Source organism: Phasianus colchicus, chromosome 3 (genome assembly GCF_987193195.1).
Source record: "Phasianus colchicus chromosome 3, bPhaCol1.hap1.1, whole genome shotgun sequence".
Taxonomy (NCBI): Eukaryota; Metazoa; Chordata; class Aves; order Galliformes; family Phasianidae; genus Phasianus; species Phasianus colchicus.
The window spans coordinates 91,009,314-91,029,324 of NC_143438.1; the positions used below are offsets into that span (position 1 = coordinate 91,009,314).

General features: G+C 43.5%; 1 protein-coding gene and 1 long non-coding RNA gene across 7 annotated transcripts in view; one reads left to right on the top strand and one right to left on the bottom strand.

Moving 5' to 3' along the window:
- PTK2 (protein tyrosine kinase 2) overlaps positions 1-427 on the bottom strand; it is a 192,336-nt gene extending 191,909 nt beyond the window's left edge. For 2 of the 3 annotated variants that reach the window (XM_090138045.1, XM_090138046.1), the window contains exon 1: positions 10-427. The gene's annotated coding sequence lies outside the window, so the exon portion shown is untranslated. The remainder of the gene's footprint in view (positions 1-9) is intronic. The other variant, XM_090138044.1, reaches the window with a different exon arrangement.
- Positions 357-15,337, top strand: LOC116227522 (uncharacterized). 4 transcript variants are annotated; one of them, XR_016465365.1, is made up of 5 exons: positions 357-437; positions 9,162-9,313; positions 9,480-9,571; positions 10,370-11,889; positions 12,015-15,337. It is a non-coding gene; the product is annotated as an uncharacterized LOC116227522 (long non-coding RNA). The 4 variants fall into 4 exon arrangements; XR_016465364.1 differs by having other exon boundaries at positions 9,480-11,900; XR_004166587.2 differs by having other exon boundaries at positions 9,480-11,889.
- Positions 15,338-20,011: the final 4,674 nt, after the last annotated feature.

A 20,011-nucleotide genomic window follows, 5' to 3' on the forward strand; every position in this document is an offset into this window, starting at 1 on the left:
CGCACTCACCGCGCTGCGGGCAGCCGCCCCCGTCCCGCCCCGGCGGCCCTGAGGTGGGTGAAGCCGTGAGGTGGTCTCGCAGCAGCGCTGCTCGCACCGTGGCTGCGCGCGGTGAGGAGGCAGGCTGGATGGCTGGCTTGCCTGCTGCTTGCTCGCTCGCTTCCCTCCCTGCCTCCCAGCTTCCCTGCCCCGGCCGCTCCAGGCCGCTCTCCCCCGCCCTCCCGGCGCGCTGCACCATGGGATGCGCGCTGCCCTCTCCCTCCCTCGCTCCCCGCACTAACATGGCTGCGGGGGAGGAGGGAGGGGGTCAGGCTGCCGCCCCTCGCACCGAGGAGGTGGGAGCTCCCGCCCCGCCTGCGCAGGCGCCTCAGGTGGCGGAGCCGTCGGCCGCCGCCTCCGGTGCCGTCAGCGGGCGCGGATCCGTTCGTCCTCACAGGGTCCGTTCTCGCTCCGTTCCCCGAGGCGCGATGCCTTTGGGCTGAGGGAAAGAGGGGCGAGCTCGTGAAGCTTAACTCCTCGTCCTCCTCTCTGTGTCTCAGAGGCAGCTCTCCACGCTCGAGCTCGTTTTCTCTGTGTCTCGCTGCAAGAGAATAGCAATAGAAGCGTTGGAGGGGCTGGAAACAATACATATGAGGAGCAGCTGGTGGAATTGGGGTTGTTTACACTGGAGACCTCGTTGCTCTCTGCACTGAAATGATGTTGAAGCCACTGGGGTATCATACAGTCAGTAAGGTTGGCAAAGACCACAAAGATATCTAGTCCAGCCATTGACCCATCACCACCATGTCCACTAACCATGGCACTCAGTGCCACATCTGCGTGTTTCTCGTACACCTCCAGTGTTGGTGAGTGTCACGGAATCAACTAGATCAGTTTATGCCCGTGACAGGGGGCAGTAGGCCCCTGCCCTCCCCACCCCCCACCTGGGCCCACAAAATGGGAAGGAAGGGGGAAAAGGAAAAAAAACAGCGGCAACAATCTATGGAGGTAAACTTATTTTACTAACTATGATATCGGAATACAAAATAATACAATATAATACAATCTAATTGAAATTGAGACTAATAAATCAAATAAGATATGAGAGAGAGTTCCCGAGACCGAGTCAAACCTGAAAAGCTTGGAACGGCTAGGAAAGCACCCTCCAGCACCCACTGCCAGGCAGTAAGAGACCGCCCCCCCCGGAAGGGTCAGATCCCGTGACTTCCGTAATGTATAGGGATAGGTACATAGAATTAGAGCATTAACACTTCAATTCCAGTACATGATGTTTTGATGTGGAATATTGAAAATCAAATAAGCAAAAACCAAAACCATGACATTCCACCCCTTATTCTACATCACTACATCACGCTTAATATATATATATACATATACAAACAAACAAAATGATTAAAAATGCATCACACGCACACGTCTATATACATATACATGGAATTACTGTCTGCACTCCCCCAGCATCAAGTTTCCTTGTGGTACACATTGAACATCCCCATTTTCCTGCATTACCCACCAAGTGGATCCAGGTCCCTGGGCAAAAACAGTACCGCGGAGAGGTTTGCCCTTTCCAGAAGCTGGAAGAACCCAAACTGCTTTTCCCAACATGCTCTTTACATGTATTACAGGGACCTTATCTCCCTTGACAGTATGTAGGGAGCTAGCAGGACCATCACGATTGATAGATCCTCTGGTATTGACTAACCAGGTGGCTTCTGCCAAATGCTTCTCCCAGTGCTTAAATGTTCCGCCACCCATTGCTTTCAGCATTGTTTTTAACAACCCATTGTATCGTTCAATTTTACCAGAGGCTGGTGCATGATAGGGAATATGGTAAATCCACTCAATGCCATGATCTTTGGCCCAAGTATTTACAAGAGAATTTTTGAAATGAGTCCCATTATCTGACTCAATTCTTTCTGGGGTGCCATGTCGCCAAAGGACTTGTTTCTCAAGACCTAATATGGTGTTTCGGGCAGTAGCATGGGGTACTGCATATGTTTCAAGCCACCCAGTGGTTGCCTCTACCATAGTAAGCACATAACACTTACCACTGCGGGATCGTGGCAAGGTGATATAATCAACCTGCCATGCCTCCCCATATTTATACTTTTGCCATCGCCCTTCCTCCCAGAGTGGTTTCATCTTCTTGGCTTGTTTGATTATAGCACATGTTTCACAGTCATGAATAACTTGTGCAATAGCATCCACAGTTAAGTCCACCCCTCGGTCTCTAGCCCACTTATATGTGGCATCTCTCCCCTGATGGCCCGAGGTCTCATGAGCCCACCGAGCTAGAAATAATTCACCCTTGTTCTGCCAGTCCAGGTCTATCTGAGCCACCTCAATTTTGGCAGCTCGATCTACCTGATGGTTATTTTGTTGTTCTTCAGTAGCCTGACTCTTGGGCACATGAGCATCTACATGGCGAACCTTTACGACCATATTCTTTATTCGGGCAGCAATATCTTTCCACAGTTCAGCAGCCCAAATAGGTTTACCCCTTCTTTGCCAGTTATTTTGTTCCCACTGCTGTAACCACCCCCACAAAGCATTTGCCACCATCCATGAGTCAGTGTAAAGATAAAGCATTGGCCACCTCTCTCGTTCAGCCACATCCAAGGCCAGTTGGACAGCCTTTACCTCTGCAAATTGGCTTGATTCTCCTTTCCCTTCAGTGGCCTCTGCAACTTGTCGTGTGGGGCTCCACACAGCAGATTTCCATCTGCGATGCTTTCCCACAATACGACACGATCCATCAGTGAACAGGGCATACTTTCTTTCATTTTCTGGTAATTCGTTGTATGGTGGGGCCTCTTTAGCTCGTGATACTTCTTCTGCTGGTGTTCCAAACTTTTTACCTTCAGGCCAGTCCATGATGACCTCTAGGATTCCTGGACGGCTGAGGTTCCCCATCCGCGCTCTCTGCGTAATCAACGCAATCCACTTACTCCAAGTGGCATCAGTTGCGTGATGGGTGGGGGGAACCTTTCCTTTAAACATCCAGTTCAACACTGGTAGTCGAGGTGCCAGAAGGAGCTGTGTTTCAGTACCGACCACTTCAGAAGCAGCCCGAACCCCCTCATACGCGGCTAAGATCTCCTTTTCAGTTGGAGTGTAGCCCTCTTCCGACCCCTTGTAGGCCCGACTCCAGAATCCCAGGGGTCGGCCTCGGGTCTCTCCTGAGGCTCTCTGCCACAAGCTCCAAGTGGGGCCTTTCTCTCCAGCAGCAGTGTAGAGGATGTTCTTTATATCCTGCCCTGTCCGTACTGGCCCTAAGGCCACGGCACGGGCTATCTCTTGCTTAATCTGTTCAAAAGCCTGCTGCTGCTCGGGGCCCCATGTAAACTCATTCTTCATTCGCGTCACATGATAAAGGGGGCTTACAATGAAGCTATAGTTTGGAACATGCATTCTCCAAAAGCCCACTACACCCAAAAAAGATTGTGTCTCTTTCTTACTAGTGGGTGGAGACATAGCGGTGATTTTGTTGATCACATCTGTCGGGATGTGACGACGGCCATCTTGCCACTTTATACCTAGGAACTGAATCTCCTGAGCAGGTCCTTTCACTTTGCTCCGCTTAATAGCAAAACCAGCACGCAGAAGAATCTGGATTATTCGCTCTCCTTTTGTGAAGACTTCTTCTGCTGTATCGCCCCACACAACGATATCATCAATGTACTGCAAGTGCTCAGGGGCACTGCCCTGTTCTAATGCAGTTTGGATCAACCCGTGGCAAATGGTTGGGCTGTGTTTCCACCCCTGGGGCAAACGGTTCCAAGTATACTGAACACCCCTCCAGGTGAAAGCAAACTGTGGCCTACATTCTTTGGCCAAAGGAATGGAGAAAAAGGCATTAGCAATGTCAATGGTGGCATACCATTTGGCTGCTTTTGATTCCAGTTCATACTGGAGTTCTAACATGTCCGGCACAGCAGCACTCAGTGGGGGTGTGACCTCATTCAGGCCACGATAGTCCACCGTCAGCCTCCATTCTCCGCTGGCTTTACGCACTGGCCATATGGGGCTGTTAAAAGGCGAGTGAGTTTTGCTGATCACTCCCTGACTCTCTAGTTGACGAATCAACTTATGAATGGGGAGCAAGGAATCCCTGTTGGTGCGGTACTGCGGTCTGTGCACCGTTTTTGTAGCAATTGGTATCTGTTGCTCTTTTACTTGTAGCAACCCCACAACAGACGGATCTTCTGACAGGCCAGGCAAAACAGACAGCTGCTTAATGTTGTTTGTGTCTACAGCAGCTATTCCAAAGGCCCATCGATACCCCTTAGGATCCTTGAAATGCCCCCTTCTGAGATAATCAATACCAAGTATACATGGAGCCCCTGGACCAGTCACAATAGGGTGCTTTTGCCAGTTCCTACCAGTGAGGCTTATCTCGGCCTCCAACACAGTCAATTCTTGAGAGCCCCCAGTCACTCCAGAAATATGGATTGATTCTGTCCCTTCATAAGTCGAGGGCATCAGAGTGCACTGTGCACCGGTATCCACCAATGCCTTATATTTCAGTGGTTCTGATGTGCCAGGCCATCGGATCCACACAGTCCAATAAACTCTATTATCCCTTTCCCCCCCCTGACTGAGGGCAGGGCCCCTCTATTCATTACCTGTGGTAACCGGAGCAACTGCACTGGCGGTTGATCTGCCTTGTAATTCTCTCACCCGTGCTCGTAGTACATGAGTAGCTTGGTCGTGCCACTTCCTCATGTCTTCTCCATGGTCACGTAAGTAACGCCACAAGGCAAGTCGCGATGTAGGATTCCTTCCTGGAGCTGGAGAGCGTTTGCCTCTAACAGCTGAGATTTTTGATTTTGCACCTGCGAAGGAGGGTTCATCGTCTTTAGTTTGTTGGATCCACATTTGTTCTACCATCTCCTTCACCTCCTTCAGTAGACTCTTTTGACTATACTGATCTTCATCAAGCGTTTCTGATACTTCTACAGGTTTGTCACGATTCATCAGTGAAGACACTTGCTCTTGGACTTTATTCAGTTGCTCCGTCATTTGTGAGATGGCGGCGATGGCGGCGCGAGTTGGGGGTAGCTGTTGTTCATAGCTTTGGAGCATAAGAATCAATTCATAAACTAAGGGGCTTCTCTGTTGGTCCTGGTATCTGTCCGATGCGGCCAATAGTGCAGAGGCGTATCTGGCTGGTGCTGTTGATGTGAGTTGCTGCCACATTTCACGCGTTGTTCTCACTCTCTCAGGGTCATGGCCTTGTGGGTCGTTAAAAACACAGTTCGGGTCATACAACATTTCCACCACGGCTATTTCCCTCAAATACTGGATACCCTGTTCAACTGTATCCCATCTTTTCGTCACAGGCTTCAAGCCGCTTTTGAAGGGGTACCTTTCCTTCACGGCTGTTAATACTCGTTCCCAGAGGGAGGCAGCCCCATCCAGACATCGACTAATCCCTCTGTCAATAGCTGGATCTCTGGCAATGGCTCCTAGTTGGCGGGCTTCATTACCATCTAGAGACAAGCTACTGGCCCCGTCGTCCCAACAGCGAACTAACCAGGAAACGATAGCTTCATTTGGGCGCCGTGTAAATTCCTTTCTTGAGCCTTGGATTTCAGTCATCTTCAGAGGCCGACGAGTAGTAATAGAAACTTCCTCTTCATCACTCTCTTCTGCATGTCTCTTAGTTTTTCCTTTTGCCTTTCTTGATGTTGGTGGTTTCGAGGAGGGCCCCTCACCTGGATCTTCCTCCACCTCCTCCTCCTCCTCTTCTTCTTTTTTCCGTTCTAGACGCGAGGACACTCGTTTCCATTTCTTGCCCTCCACAGGGGCAACTGATATTGTTACTGGTGTCTCCTGTAATTGATCAGATTTGACTTTCCCTTTGGCTTGAACCTCAGCTCGGAAACTCTCTCTCTCCAAAACAGTATTATATATGGCACGGTAAGCACAAGCCAAACCCCAAATAAGTTGTACCTCCTTAGATTTACCTGAGCCGCACTGCCCCTGTTCCAAATACTGGCTAAGTTTCTGGGGATCCCACAGGTGCTCAAGAGTGAAATCCCATGACATTGCGGGTCCCCATGCTTCTAAGATTTTTCCTAAACCTCTCCATATTCCCTGCCAGTCAGCATTCTCTGGTTCTGGAGGAGACTCCTTCTGCTTACTATTCCTGTATAGGACTACATTCAGGGAGAGTGATATTACGACCACAAGCATGAGAGTTAACTCAGCATTGGAAAAGCGTCTGATAAACCAAAAGGAAAACCTGGAAACTGGTTTGAACATCGTGTGGTTTGTAAAATTAGCTATTCCATCTGGGATGTAGTTGCTTGTGAAATTAGCCATTCCATCCGGGATGCAAGTGTCAAAATTCGTATTAAACATTGCATATAGGTACCAAGATAGGTACCATACAGGCGTCTCCGTCAGTGCCCATATGTAGTTATATATGTACACAAGTCCACAACAAGTAATGATGACATTGATGATTCGCCAGTAGGTCGCGAGAAACACCATAGCTTTTAATCCCTTACTCAGCGCTCCCACGAAAAAGAGTGGGTTCATCGCTGGTTTCTGCTCAAAAAGGGTTAATGGGTTGAAACTAACAAGAGGGGGGGGGAAAGGAAAAAAAGGCACTACCCAGACTAAGCAGTGCTCAAAGTTTACAAATATCCCAGAATACTGGCAGTACGCCTGGTCTTTCAAGGTCAAGTTTCCCAGCACAAAACCTGAACTACTGATAATGCTCCCTAACGAAGCTCTCTAAGAGCAGAGAGCGAGATTCGTTCTAAGAGCCAAAAAGCAAAAACCAAAAACAAAAGGCAGCTATGCCCGCATTCTCCACCAAAATCTGTCACGGAATCAACTAGATCAGTTTATGCCCGTGACAGGGGGCAGTAGGCCCCTGCCCTCCCCACCCCCCACCTGGGCCCACAAAATGGGAAGGAAGGGGGAAAAGGAAAAAAAACAGCGGCAACAATCTATGGAGGTAAACTTATTTTACTAACTATGATATCGGAATACAAAATAATACAATATAATACAATCTAATTGAAATTGAGACTAATAAATCAAATAAGATATGAGAGAGAGTTCCCGAGACCGAGTCAAACCTGAAAAGCTTGGAACGGCTAGGAAAGCACCCTCCAGCACCCACTGCCAGGCAGTAAGAGACCGCCCCCCCCGGAAGGGTCAGATCCCGTGACTTCCGTAATGTATAGGGATAGGTACATAGAATTAGAGCATTAACACTTCAATTCCAGTACATGATGTTTTGATGTGGAATATTGAAAATCAAATAAGCAAAAACCAAAACCATGACAGTGAGTCCAGCACCACCTGTTCCAATACATTGCCGCTCATTCTGGGAGCTTTGTGAGACGGTTTCTGTGTGTCCTATCACTTGCCACCTGAGATAAGGATGATATGTAATGGCCTTAAGTTGCCCCAGGGGAGGTTCAGGTTAACTGTTAGGAAAAAAATTTTCTCAGAAAGAGTGATAATGCATTGGAACAGGTAGTGGTGGAGTCACCGACCCTGGAGGTGTCCAAGAAACATGTAGATGTGACACTGAGGGACTTGGTTTAGTGGGTATAGTGGTAATGAGTTGACTTTTTGACTTCATCTTAGAAGTCTTTTCCGACTGTAATGATTCTATGACTGGGACAGGCTGCCCGGAGAAGTGGTGGAGTCACCATCCCTGGAGGTATTTAACGGATCTGTGGATGTGGCACTGAGGGACATGATTTAGTGGTGGACTTGGTAGAATCATAGAATATCCCAATTTGGAAAGGACGCATAAGGATCACATAATCATAGAATAACCTGAGTTGGAAGGGACCCACATGGATCATTGAGTCCAACTCCTGACTGCACAGGACCACCCAAAAATCAGACCATATGTCTGAGTGTGTTGTCCATATGCTACTTCAACTCAAGCAAGCTCAGTGCTGTGACCACTTTTGTGGAGAGCCTGTTCCAGTGTCTGACCACCCTTTTGGTGAAGAACCTTTTCCTGATATCCAACCTGAACCTCCCTGGTAGTGTTAATCGATGGTTGGACATGATGATCTTGAAGATATTTTCCAATCTAAATGATTTTATGATTGCAACTAAGCATACCAACTGCAGGGAGATGTGAAAGTAGCTTCAGACGAGCTTGCTGTGGGATCCCTGGCCTCACTTCTTTTCCATGGTGGCACTCATTGTCTTGATTGTTCTCTTATTTCAAGATTGGGTGTATTCTCTTTCAAGAAAATACTTACACATGACTACAGTTCACCTGCTTATCAGTCACTGAGTGTATTTAACATCTGAAGTCTGAAGCAGTCATTTTAAAAGTCCCTATTACTACAACTCCTACCTTTAGTGGCATTTGAGTTCCATTTTTGCATTTCTCCTTATCCTGGGCAGCCCTGGCTTGAGCAGATGCCAGATCCTCACTTCTGTGATTCTATAAAATATCCCAAGCCAATCAATCAGATAAATTCTGGACAGGATACAGATTCATCAAGTGCCGTATAAAAGCAAGTCCTAGAAAATATCTTTTAATCACAGGTGTGGCATTGCTGTCTACCTTTTGTAAAAGAACTGGGCTATTAGAATAGTTACTAAAAAAAATAAAAATAAAAATAAAATGGGTGACTCATTGACTTCCTTAGCCCAGAAGGTTTGTACATGTCTCTGTCAGGCTCCTGGGAGCTCCTTCCTAGACTTGTAGGCTCGACCAGATAGCAAATACACTCTTCCAACTGAAGCTGGATCGCTGTGCAGAAATAGAGGAAGGAAGGAAGAATGATTTCAGTTATTTTATAATTATTGGTCTGAGGATCACTATTGATGCTCCTGCCAGAAAAGGTAGAAAAGTGCTAATTAAAATTAGTGATGACAGAATGTTGGGAGGCTTTCAATAAGGAGGATGTTCACAGTACTCGCAGGCAAAAATAGAATACTCTTGAGGACTGGGATAGAGAAAAATGGGAGGAAATACATGAGTAAAAACAGGACTATGTTTTCTGTGTAATATGAAGGGAAGGGAGGGGAGGTGTAATACTGGAAACAGAAAATGGAGCTTCATGCATTTTTATGATGTGGTGATAGGGAATTACGCTAAATGACTTGTCCAAGCATTTGACCCCAAACATTCATTATTTCTCCTTTGTCTCCGCCTTTGTCCAAAGATGTCAAAGTGCTCCAGCCTCTGAGCAAACTTAGGAAGATGTGAAGAAGATGTTGTGGAAAGTTGAGACAGTATTTGAGTTCTCCAATTCACTCATTTACTGAATGAACAGGCCTGAAAGCATTTAGCTCCTCTCCAGGACTGTGTACTTAGGTAAGATAGTACCAGTAACTACTTTATATGAAACATAGTATATCCTATTCTTTTGATAAACACACATTTAATAAATACTCTTGTTTTAGATACCTTTCTAAATCTATTTGCTCTAATAAATATTGACTTAAAGCTTTATAATGACTTATAACTTTCTCTCCTGCAGATTCTCTGGGAAGCATCAGTGTACCAGTTCTCCCAATTTTACAGACAACAAAGCTACTAAGAGAGATGTGGCTGATTTACAGAGGAGACAGGGTAAAGCCAGAGCAATTTTAGAACAGAGAGCCTAATCTTTCTGTTTCTTATTCTTTTAATAGTTATTTTCACATGGAAAAGAAGTATGCTCTCTGAAGTCTTTGGGAGTTTTCCCATTGGTTTAAATAAGATGAAGGCAAGTCTGAAATAATACATCAAATTGATGTTTTCTACCAATTCCTGAAAAGTCTTAGTTTCAAATGCTGTTGAGATTCTGTTTCTTTTTTTTGTGCTGGTTTCTTGTTGCTTTTTTTCACCAGCAAAAAAACTTATGAGAACAGAAGCCTTCAGCAGCGTGCTTACTTTGATAAAACACTTGCTGGGAAATCTTGCTCACATTACAGAATGCAATTGTTAGTTAAACGTAGAGGAAGTTCTGTAAAAGCTGATGATTGAAATTCTCAACTGGGAGAGGGGAACTGTGTTCAAGTGTATGTCTGATGACAGGTTACATAGTTATCCAGACTAAAAACTTCATGAACACAAGTACAGTGATAGTCACTGTTTCTGTACGGACCATAATCATCAAGGGTCTGAGATCTCTGCTCTGTTTTTCCCCCTCTTAACTCCAGTTTCTCATTCAAACCCATTGCCTTGAAAAAGACAGGCACTTCAGAAGTTCATCAGTTCTACCTACCAAAAAAACAATGAATTGCTCTCTGTATCTATTTTTCTCAGTAGACTAATGGAAAGCCTGAGTAATTAGCCTAAATCTTTACAAAGGTAACCTTTTATGAGATGGGACACCCCAGCCTTCTAAAATTCTTGTTTTCTTCTAATTCTTGATTTTTTTTACAGAAAAGTAAAATAGTTTTCTTCCCAGCTCTGTCTCCATGGAGGTTACTGGTAGGTGGAAATGAGGCTATCCCTTTTTAAATCATTATTGAACAAATAATATCAAGGTAAGGCAATCTGTTGAATACTAATGTTATTTGTCTAGCCTACACCATTATCTCATTCAATTTACAGCAGTTATTAAACCTGTGCTGCACTGGTATAAACAAAAAGGTAGGAAGCTTCATTATAGTTTGCCATGTATTGTCTTTCCTTTTATTGAATGATGGAGTAATAGCTTTAAAAAGACCCAGTTCTTTCCGGTGTTTTGGAGCACAGCTGCAGAGGCTTTTCTGCAGGATGGTAAATATTCATTAAAACAACAGAAGTGATCAGGCATACAAGAGACAGGTAGCTCTGAACTGCAGGACTACTTCAAGCTGTGACAGTGAAATACAGGCGGATTTAGAAAAAGAAAAAAAAAAAAGGAGAAAATGGCAAGATGTTAAATATTTCATAAAATACACAGTAACATTCTTCATCATAAGAGGAAAAAGTGCTTTTTTAAAATCATCTGAATCCAGCGTAGATTAAGTCTTCAACAAGGTTCATAGGGAGTCTACACAGTACTCTGCTGAATGAAAAGTAGGTAGTAGATACCTATTTTATAAGGTAGCTATAGGTAGAACAAGAATGCCCATCTTACTAGAGGTACAATATGCTGCAAATCCAGTGCTGCGATTTTTTCTTCATGTGGGATTTTTCATTTTTAAAAATAGTGACAACAGCATAGAATACTTGAGGGATCAGGTTCTGGGCTCCATCAGAAGAGGAGTGGCCAGCAGGGACAGGGAGGTGATTGTTCCCCTCTACTCTGCTCTTGTGAGGCCCCATCTGGAATACTGCGTCCAGGTCTGGAGCTTCCAGTACAAGAAAGACAGGGAGCTGTTGGAGAGGGTCCAGAGGAGGGCCACAAAGATGATCAGGGGACTGGAGCACCTCCCCTATGAAGACAGGCTGAAGGAGCTGGGCTTGTTCAGCCTGGAGAAAAGAAGGCTGCAGGGTGACCTCATTGCAGCCTTTCAGTACCTAAAGGGAGCCTACAGACAGGAGGGGAATCAACTCTTTAAAAGGATAGATAACTGCAGAACAAGGGCAAATGGTTTTAAGTTGAGGGAGGGGAGATTTAGTTTGGATGTCAGGGGGAAGTTCTTTACTATGAGAGTGGTGAGGTGCTGGAACAGGCTGCCCAGAGAGGTTGTGGATGCCCCATCCCTGGAAGTGTTCAAGGCCAGATTGGATGGGGCCCTGGGCAGCCTGGTCTAGTATTAAATGGGAAGGTTGGTGGCCCTGTTGTGGTAGGGGGTTGGAGCTTCATGATTCTTGAGGTCCCTTTCAATCCTGGCTATTCTATGATTCTGTGATTGATTCTATGATCAGGTCCTACAATTAACAGTGAATCATTTCTCACAGGTGAAAGATGAGCATTGTAGGAATTAGGGGCACAGCCTATGTACGTGCAGCCTAATGCTTTGAACATACAGGTTTGTACAATGTAAGGCAACAAAATGTTAATCATGTTAAAATGCACATCTTCATATTGTCTCTGAGTTTAAAAAAAAAAAAAAAAAAAAAAAAAAGCCTAACTTATATTAGCATTTTTGTACAGCCTCTAGAGCAGAGGAAAGGCACCAAATGGAAATCTTCATGATTTATGAAGAGAAGAGAAGAGAAGAGAAGAGAAGAGAAGAGAAGAGAAGAGAAGAGAAGAGAAGAGAAGAGAAGAGAAGAGAAGAGAAGAGAAGAGAAGAGAAGAGAAGAGAAGAGAAGAGAAGAGAAGAGAAGAGAAGAGAAATACAAAGAAAGTCTTAAGGAAAGTTCCACGGGAAATCAGCAAAACTGTGCAGAGTCAGGAAAATTTTGTATGGAAAAAACTAATTAGTGGCTGGGGGACCCATTTGATGACTTGCTGTTATTAACTAAAACCTCCAAAGCAAATGTTAATGTCTTAATTAGAAGCACAGTAATAATCTCCTAGATTTCCCAATGGGAAGCAAACAAACAAAAAAAAACCCTAGAAACATTATTTTTTTTTAAATTTTCTTGGTATTACTGTCTAAAAGCAGACACATCAACAAGGGAAGCCACCCAGCATACTTTCTTTGTGGAGAAAAGCCACTTTGTTTTCTGGTGGCAACATGGGCCACCCCACCTGGCCCTTCAGCATAGTGACAAGGTAGAAGTAAGAGATCAGTAAGTTTGTTTAGCTTTTTAGAAAATCAAAATGTTTGTCCTCATTGGTGGCTTTGGTTTCTGGAAAGAAAGGAAAGACCCCACGAAACAAGACTAACATTGGCTTAGTTAGCCAGAGTTGGACTATCGTACTTTCTAGGAGTGTTCTTGGAGACTTTTCCAGTGAAGATACAGCTTTCCAGTTCTGAGTCAACCTGCAACATTTACACTTTCAGTTAGTCAAACCGGTATTGAAAAAGCTTATTTTTTTCTTACTGTGTCCTTATGCATTTCTGGTTCTTTGTTGTTATTCAGATCCAGTCAGCATTTTGCAAAATCTGTGACAGCAGTGTCATCACTCTGTTCTCTGTCAAATCCCTCCCCAAATCCCTTCCGCTGCTTTGGTAAGCTTACACTTTTCCTGTAGAACCCCTTGATGTGTAAAATGTAGGCAATGTTTTGATCAAAGAGGTTTTTGTACTTAATGCAAATTTCCACTCACATATAGCAGTCAGATGTGAATGTATAGATCTAATCCTCCCGCTCTCCAGAGTGACACTGGACCCATGGGACATCCGTCCAGCTAGCAGGGAAAATGGCTGTTGAGGAATATTTTATCATAGAATCATAGAATCGTCTGAGTTGGAAGGAACCCTTAAAGTTTCTCTAGTCCAACTGCCCTGTAATGAACGGGGATTTTAACTTGACGCCCCATCCCTGGAGGCATTCAAAGCCAGGCTGGATGTGGCTCTGGTCAGCCTGATCCTGGTTGGTGACCCTGGGAAATGGTAAAAAAAAATCTTGCCGCAATCCTTTCTGCTGCTTAAGTGAAGTATCAGATACCTGAGAATGATTTTCTGTAGGTTTATTTCAAAGCACAGATGCAAATACACAGAGTATTTTTTTCAGTGGATACTGATGATCATTGCTGGCCAGTCTCATTTTCAGCAAGTTGTTTTCAATTCATGTGAATATTGATTCTTGTAATTGTTTATTTTCCAACCTCTGTTTATTTGGTCATGGTTTCTACAACTTTGCTATCAACTTCTTTTAGTTCTAGGTGGATGGAGTTGAGACAATATGACTAGTCATCATGGAATTTGTCCCAGCATCATGAAGACTTTGATGCTATGTTGGTTAGGAGTGTTATACAGGACTGCTACTTGTTCTGTATGCCTTTTCTCTGAATTTTAGGGTTCTCTCCATCTTCATATACGCTCTGACCATAGAAATTTTTCTTTCCCTGCACTTCCACCGAAGACTGTGGTAGATAGAGGCTGAAGTTGTTCTGTTGGACCAGGTGTCTTTCTCTTTGATAGCTGTGTTGCAGAATGGGATATGCTGAAGGGAACACATTCTAGCACTTGGTTCAAGGATGGAGAAATTCCTCCAATCCTGTATTCTGTTTCAGAGACAATCCTCCTGCATTACATTTTCCTCTTGTTAAAAAACAGTTATTTTAAGTTACTGTCAAGACATTGCTGACCTGTATTTATGACCTGAATTTATTCTATGATGGCTGCATAGGGAGTCCCTGCTGTCTAAATGAAGTCATTACTTGGGAACTACTGAATGAATGACCTCATAATTTTAAGTCGGCCTGAAGAAGCATATCTAGGTAGAAGGTTTCTGTCATACCTCTAAAATTTTCATCCATTACTTCTCTGAAAGATGGAATAAAAGTAGAATAAAAGAAGACTGTAATTTTTTGAGTTCAGATCCATGCTCTTCAGTTGCCTAATTACAGATTGATTATTTATTATCACTTAGGATTCTGAAGAGAAACGATAGATGCTCTTATACATTTTTTTTTACATGAGACTTTGAATGTATCAAATGTAGAGTTAAATACCTTACCAGATATGGTCAGAAGACAGTGGTGCTTTGGAAAACACTTTCTTTGCAGGATTTTACAGGCTGAAAGAACTGGGGCTGCTCAGCCTGGAGAGGAGAAGGCTCAGAGATGACCTGATAGCAGCCTTTCAATGTATGATGGGGAGCTACAGGAAAGAAGAGGACAGACTCTTTAGCAGGGCCTGTGGTGACAGAACAAGGGGAAATGGCTTCAAGCTTAAAGAGGGTAGATTTAGGTTGGATATAAGGAAAAAGTCTTTTACAGTGAGGGTGGTGAGGCACTGGAACAGGTTTCCTAGAGATGTGGTTGATGCCCCATCCATGGAGACTTTCAAGGCAAAGCTGGATCAGGCCCTGGGCAACATGATTGAGCTGTGTGTGTCTCTGTTCATTGCAGGAGAGTTGGACTAGATGACCTTTAACAGTCCCTTCCAACTCTAAAGATTCTAGGATTCTAGGATTCTATGATTGTCCAACTCCTGAATATCCCATTCTGTGTCCCTTCTATGCTAACTGATGTTCACTGGCATGTTTCACAGTATAAAAAGAGAGATTTTTTTGTATTGTACTTTTTGCCACGTTAAGCCCTTAATTTTACCTACCAGTTTTCTCAGTACAGGCTCAACAACTTTGCCCCTTTTGAAGCTGCTCTGTGAAGTGCTTTAGTATCTGACTACCACAATACCACACTTGAGTTTATTTACTTTGTGGGAAAAGTATTGCACCAAAAAAGGAAGAGAGAAGGCCTGTGGTTGGACTTAAATCAACGTGCTTTTCTTTGGAGGACTAAACGGGCTGATTAAGGCACACACAGGAGTGGCTTCATTCTATGTAGGTCCCTTCTAGCTGAACTAAACCTACTACTATCCTCCTCTCCTCTCCTCTCCTCTCCTCTCCTCTCCTCTCCTCTCCTCTCCTCTCCTCTCCTCTCCTCTCCTCTCCTCTCCTCTCCTCTCCTCTCCTCTCCTCTCCTCTCCTCTCCTCTCCTCTCCTCTCCTCTCCTCTCCTCTCCTCTCCTCTCCTCTCCTCTCCTCTCCTCTCCTCTCCTCTCCTCTCCTCTCCTCTCCTCTTTGTGGCCCTTTGCTGGACTCCTTCTAGGAGATCCCTGTCTTAATATGTATATAGTGTTAAGATAAATATTATATTAAGATGTTTATATATATTAATATTATATTAACAATTCAACTTTAAATACAAATTTGTTCTCGAAAATGTTACTCTCCCTCCAAATAAGAATATAACAGTTTTAATTTTTATTGAAGCAGTTAACAAGTATGGCTGTCTGGCTTTATCACAGAATTACTGCACTGAGTAAAAGCTGCTTCAGAAACAGCAAGAGACAAAGGAACAGTGAATGTACCAAATGATGACTGTCTCAAGGAGTCAAACATTTCTTTGTTGTGGATGCCTGCCTCTCTAGGAAGTTGGCTGGCTGCAGCAAGGAAAGCAGCTTTGTAAATCAGCTGGGGATTATTTCTTAGCATTTATTTAGAAACATATATATTTTGTGCTTCGCTGTTAGCTTTGTAATATTTATGAGCATTGTAACTATACAGGATATTTAACCCTCAGCGAGTTTACAGGTTAGAAGAAGCAGTGTGGAGTTAGGCCTTTTTTTCTGCTGTGAACATCCTTAATGTCATTTAGTGTTCTGATGCCCCCAGTTCTAATCTGTTAAATAGGCACAGTAATTCCAGAGCTATGGAAGATACTGGGTGTTGTCTGTAGGAGGATGAAGCTGTCTGAACACTGAAGGCCAGTGTGTTCAATGGCTCTTTTTCTTCGTCTTCATTCAGTTGTTGTGTCCCTATCTGTTACCTGCAGCTTAGGGAAAAACTTCTACAGTTATGGGGAAAGTTTGGAGTTGTGCTTAAGGGAGAGGCAAATATTTCCTTACTGCTCCGTTCTGATGTTGCTAGATCAACTCCTGCATCAGCCTTTTCCTGTATTTGTTGATGTTGAGCTAGTTACATACTGAGCTGCTCTGTTTATTTACCGAGCAGGGGTAGAGATTTTTCAAGTTCCTCTTATTGGTTACCCCACTGCTCTTTTACTCTGATTTAAACCAGAGGAATGTGGCCAGAACGTAGTAAAAACAAAGCCTGTTAAGGCATTTGAGAGATTTCATGCTTAAAAAGTGAATTGTCTTTACAGTTACTTACTGGTTCCCCTTTGCTGTAATGGAAGAAGCTGTGCACTTTGACAACAGAAACTCACAGGTGTTGATGTCAATAGAAATGGAGGTCATTGCTCCTAGCCAGGTACCAATGAAAGTATTTGCAGAGAAGAGCAACAGTCTCAGTTAATCTTGATAATGTGAGAATTCCAGAAGCTTCTAGTATTTTTAACAGCAGTTGTCTTTGTTAGTGATCAGATTACACCAATTGCCAGAACACAATGTGATCTGTGAAAACACACAGTGTGCACACTGTGGTGATGTACTTAAATATGGGCATGTGGTTATTGCATGCTGCTGGGAGGGGAACTGTGCATACGTGGAACATAATGAATATGTGTAACTAGTGCAGAAAGCAGCATTTCCTTCTAGTACTACAAGCTCTACATCAAAACAATTCTATGTTTTAGAGAAGGTTTGAATGTAGAAGGTTTGAGGGTGTATATTTGTATACTTAATAGATTCCTAACATTTCTGCATTAGCTTTTGGATGACGTGAAAAAGCAATTATATAGCACAGGTACTAAGCTTCTCAGAGGAGGGCTCAGGAGGCTGTGAGCTTCAGCATTAGCACCACATCACATGTTCATGGCATATGCTGGGGATGTGTTTCATAGAATCATAGAATCCTTACAGTTGGAAGGGAGCTCTGAGGGCCAATTAGCTTAACTCCTCTGCAATGAACAGGGACACCACAGCTAGTGTTTGCATGGGTTTGTGCCTTCCACATTTCCCTTCTCTCCATATTCGTTGGGAGCTTTGCAGGCTGCAGCAGTTCCAAAATGCCTTGCCAAAAGATGAGGCAGAGCTAATCTGAGCGAAGCATCTATAACGGAGGTTTCTTCATTCAAACAAGTCACACTGAAGCAGATGAGAGTGCTCAGCATCTTGTCCTTAATTATACATCTGTAGTCACCTGGATCATGCTCTGAGCTTAGCAATGAGATCTTTACTGACCTGTTGGCTGCTTAAGAGTACCTGCTAACATTTTAGAAGCTGAAGTCAGAGATGAATATCCATGTTTTAGGATCCACTCCAAAATCCATAGGCAGAGTCATCCAAAGATGTGGCACCACAAAGGACACAAAGGCAGTCCGTTTGTTATCACAGCCACTGTGTCTGTGCTGTGCTGCTGGTAGCTAAAGTGATGCATTGGCTGCTGCAGATGCAAGATGAACATGGGCTCACCATACACTAACTGTACAGTGCCTGGAGCTTCCTAGCTGGGAGGCAACTCTAGAGATCAGCAGAAAATCTCTTGTTGACTTTGGTGGCCTTTAGACCAACCCTGAATCTCTGCAAAATGCTTGTGTATGCTATAGAAAATTATTCTAATCTAATATTTATAGATAGGGAAAAAAGAAATCACTTACTGAAGGTCCCTTCGGAGTATCCAGCTTCCAGTTCCATTTTCAGTTTGCCAAGCCATGCAGAGTTTTACTTAGCAAGGCTGTATAGCTGGAACTGAGCTTGTAGAATCTTTAAATTCATTCCAAAGGAGTTTTTTTGCTGGAGACAGATTGCAGCTTTTTTAACCATAAAGCAGTACAACATGCTCGTGATTTCTAAGCACTATTGGATCGTGGTGTAAATTCTTCTTTTAGAAGGCTTCAAAATATTTTTTGATAAAATCAGTTAGTAATTGTAAGATTATGGCTGTTTTGATCTGAAATATATTTGTTCAGTCTTACCATCAGTAGTCTCTTTTTGAGTTGAAAAGCTTCAAAGCAATTCTATGCCTTCCTCTAAATGTCTTCTATTACAAAGAAGCTGAGTTTCAGTGTTTTGTGCACTGCTGTCTTACAAGGCTCCATAAAACCTAAATTTTGGCAAGAGAATTTTGATTTTATCTGCAGTTTCTTTGCAGTGGGAAGAACTTCTTTCCTCTAGAGCTACTGAGGAGTTGGAGGGTGTTCTCTTTACATCTAGCAGAAATTAGGAGAAAGTTCACAGCCCCAGTTGTTGTGTGGATAGATGCAATCCCTGCATCCCTCCAGTCAATCTCTGCCTGAGAAGTCAGCCGCAGGAAACAAAATTTAAAAGAACACTTTCAATAGCTGTAGTGGTGTTATTTTAAGCTACCATATCAAACAGTGTTCTCTCAGTCAAAATAGTACAAGAACTAGACTATTTACCACAATAAATAAGGACTGTTTTAGAGTTCATTAGGCTTCTGTTGTGTTTCTTATGCTGCAGCTGTAGTGTTAAATGCCAGAATTACTGGAAAGTCACCTGTGGAATATTTGATGCCCTGAAATACAGGCTTGGTCTTGCTTATTTTTAGGCACATAGACCAAGATTCCTTCATTATTTTGCATTTCATTCTAATGAAAGTATTTGTTTCTTGAATTTCAAGGGTCATACTTGATACATTCATTCATGAGCTAAAATAAGCTGAAGTGAGCCCACAGAGGAAGAGATTACTACAGGAGAGTGGCTTTTACTACTGCTAAACCAGCCAAATATTTGCAGCTTTGCAATGATTCATCCTTTTTCCTCTCTTTTTCATCAGTAAGTATTTTGGAAGAACAGACTAAGGAAGGAGCTAATGAAACTCCTGGCCCAAAAGAAGATCAAGTCCTTTTTCAGTGAATAATTTGACCTGAATCAAATCCTTTGTTGTTATAGTGTGGCCACAAAAGTAAGCAGAACTGTCCCTATTTATCCTAATTAGGGAATAAGCCCTTTATCTCATGCTTTTATTAAATTTGCTTAGAAATATTAATTATTATTTACTATTATTGAATATTCACTATTATTTCCATAAAAGGAAATATTTAGGCCTGATGACCTATCCTGAGCAAAGTATTGCAGCACATAGATTAGGACCATCCTACGAAGAGCATGGCCAGGGGATCCTGCCTGAAAGAAGCTCATGAGTCATCAGTGCACCACCATGAGCTGCCTTGACCCTGAACTGGTGGAATTCAACCACAAAACAGTTAATTTTCCAGTCCTAGGGTGTATAGTAAGCTAGCCATGAATTAGAAACCTTTCAGTCTCCACCCTACATTTGTCCATGTCCATGGAGTTGTTTGTGTTTGCTTTTTTCCCCAAGGTAGTTTCTTGGCAGCCAGTTCCTCTTTCTCCCTTTAAGGTGCCTCCACCCTCCTAAATTACTTAGTTCCCTGTTCACTTTTGGGTCCTCTCCCTTGAGCACCCACAGCACATAAGCATTAGTTCAGTCGCAGCTGTCTTTGGGATTCAGATACTTCCCTCTGAAATGAAAATTAGTTGTAGTGTTTGGGTTTGTTTGTTCCAAAAACACACTCATAGAGGACTGTAAAAACAATTCTGTAGATTTATCTCCCTTTCTTCTACTGAGTTGTCTGACATCCTCCTAACAGGCTTTACACCCTTAGGGACCTGGTTTAGTGGGCATGGTGATGATGGGTTGGACTAGA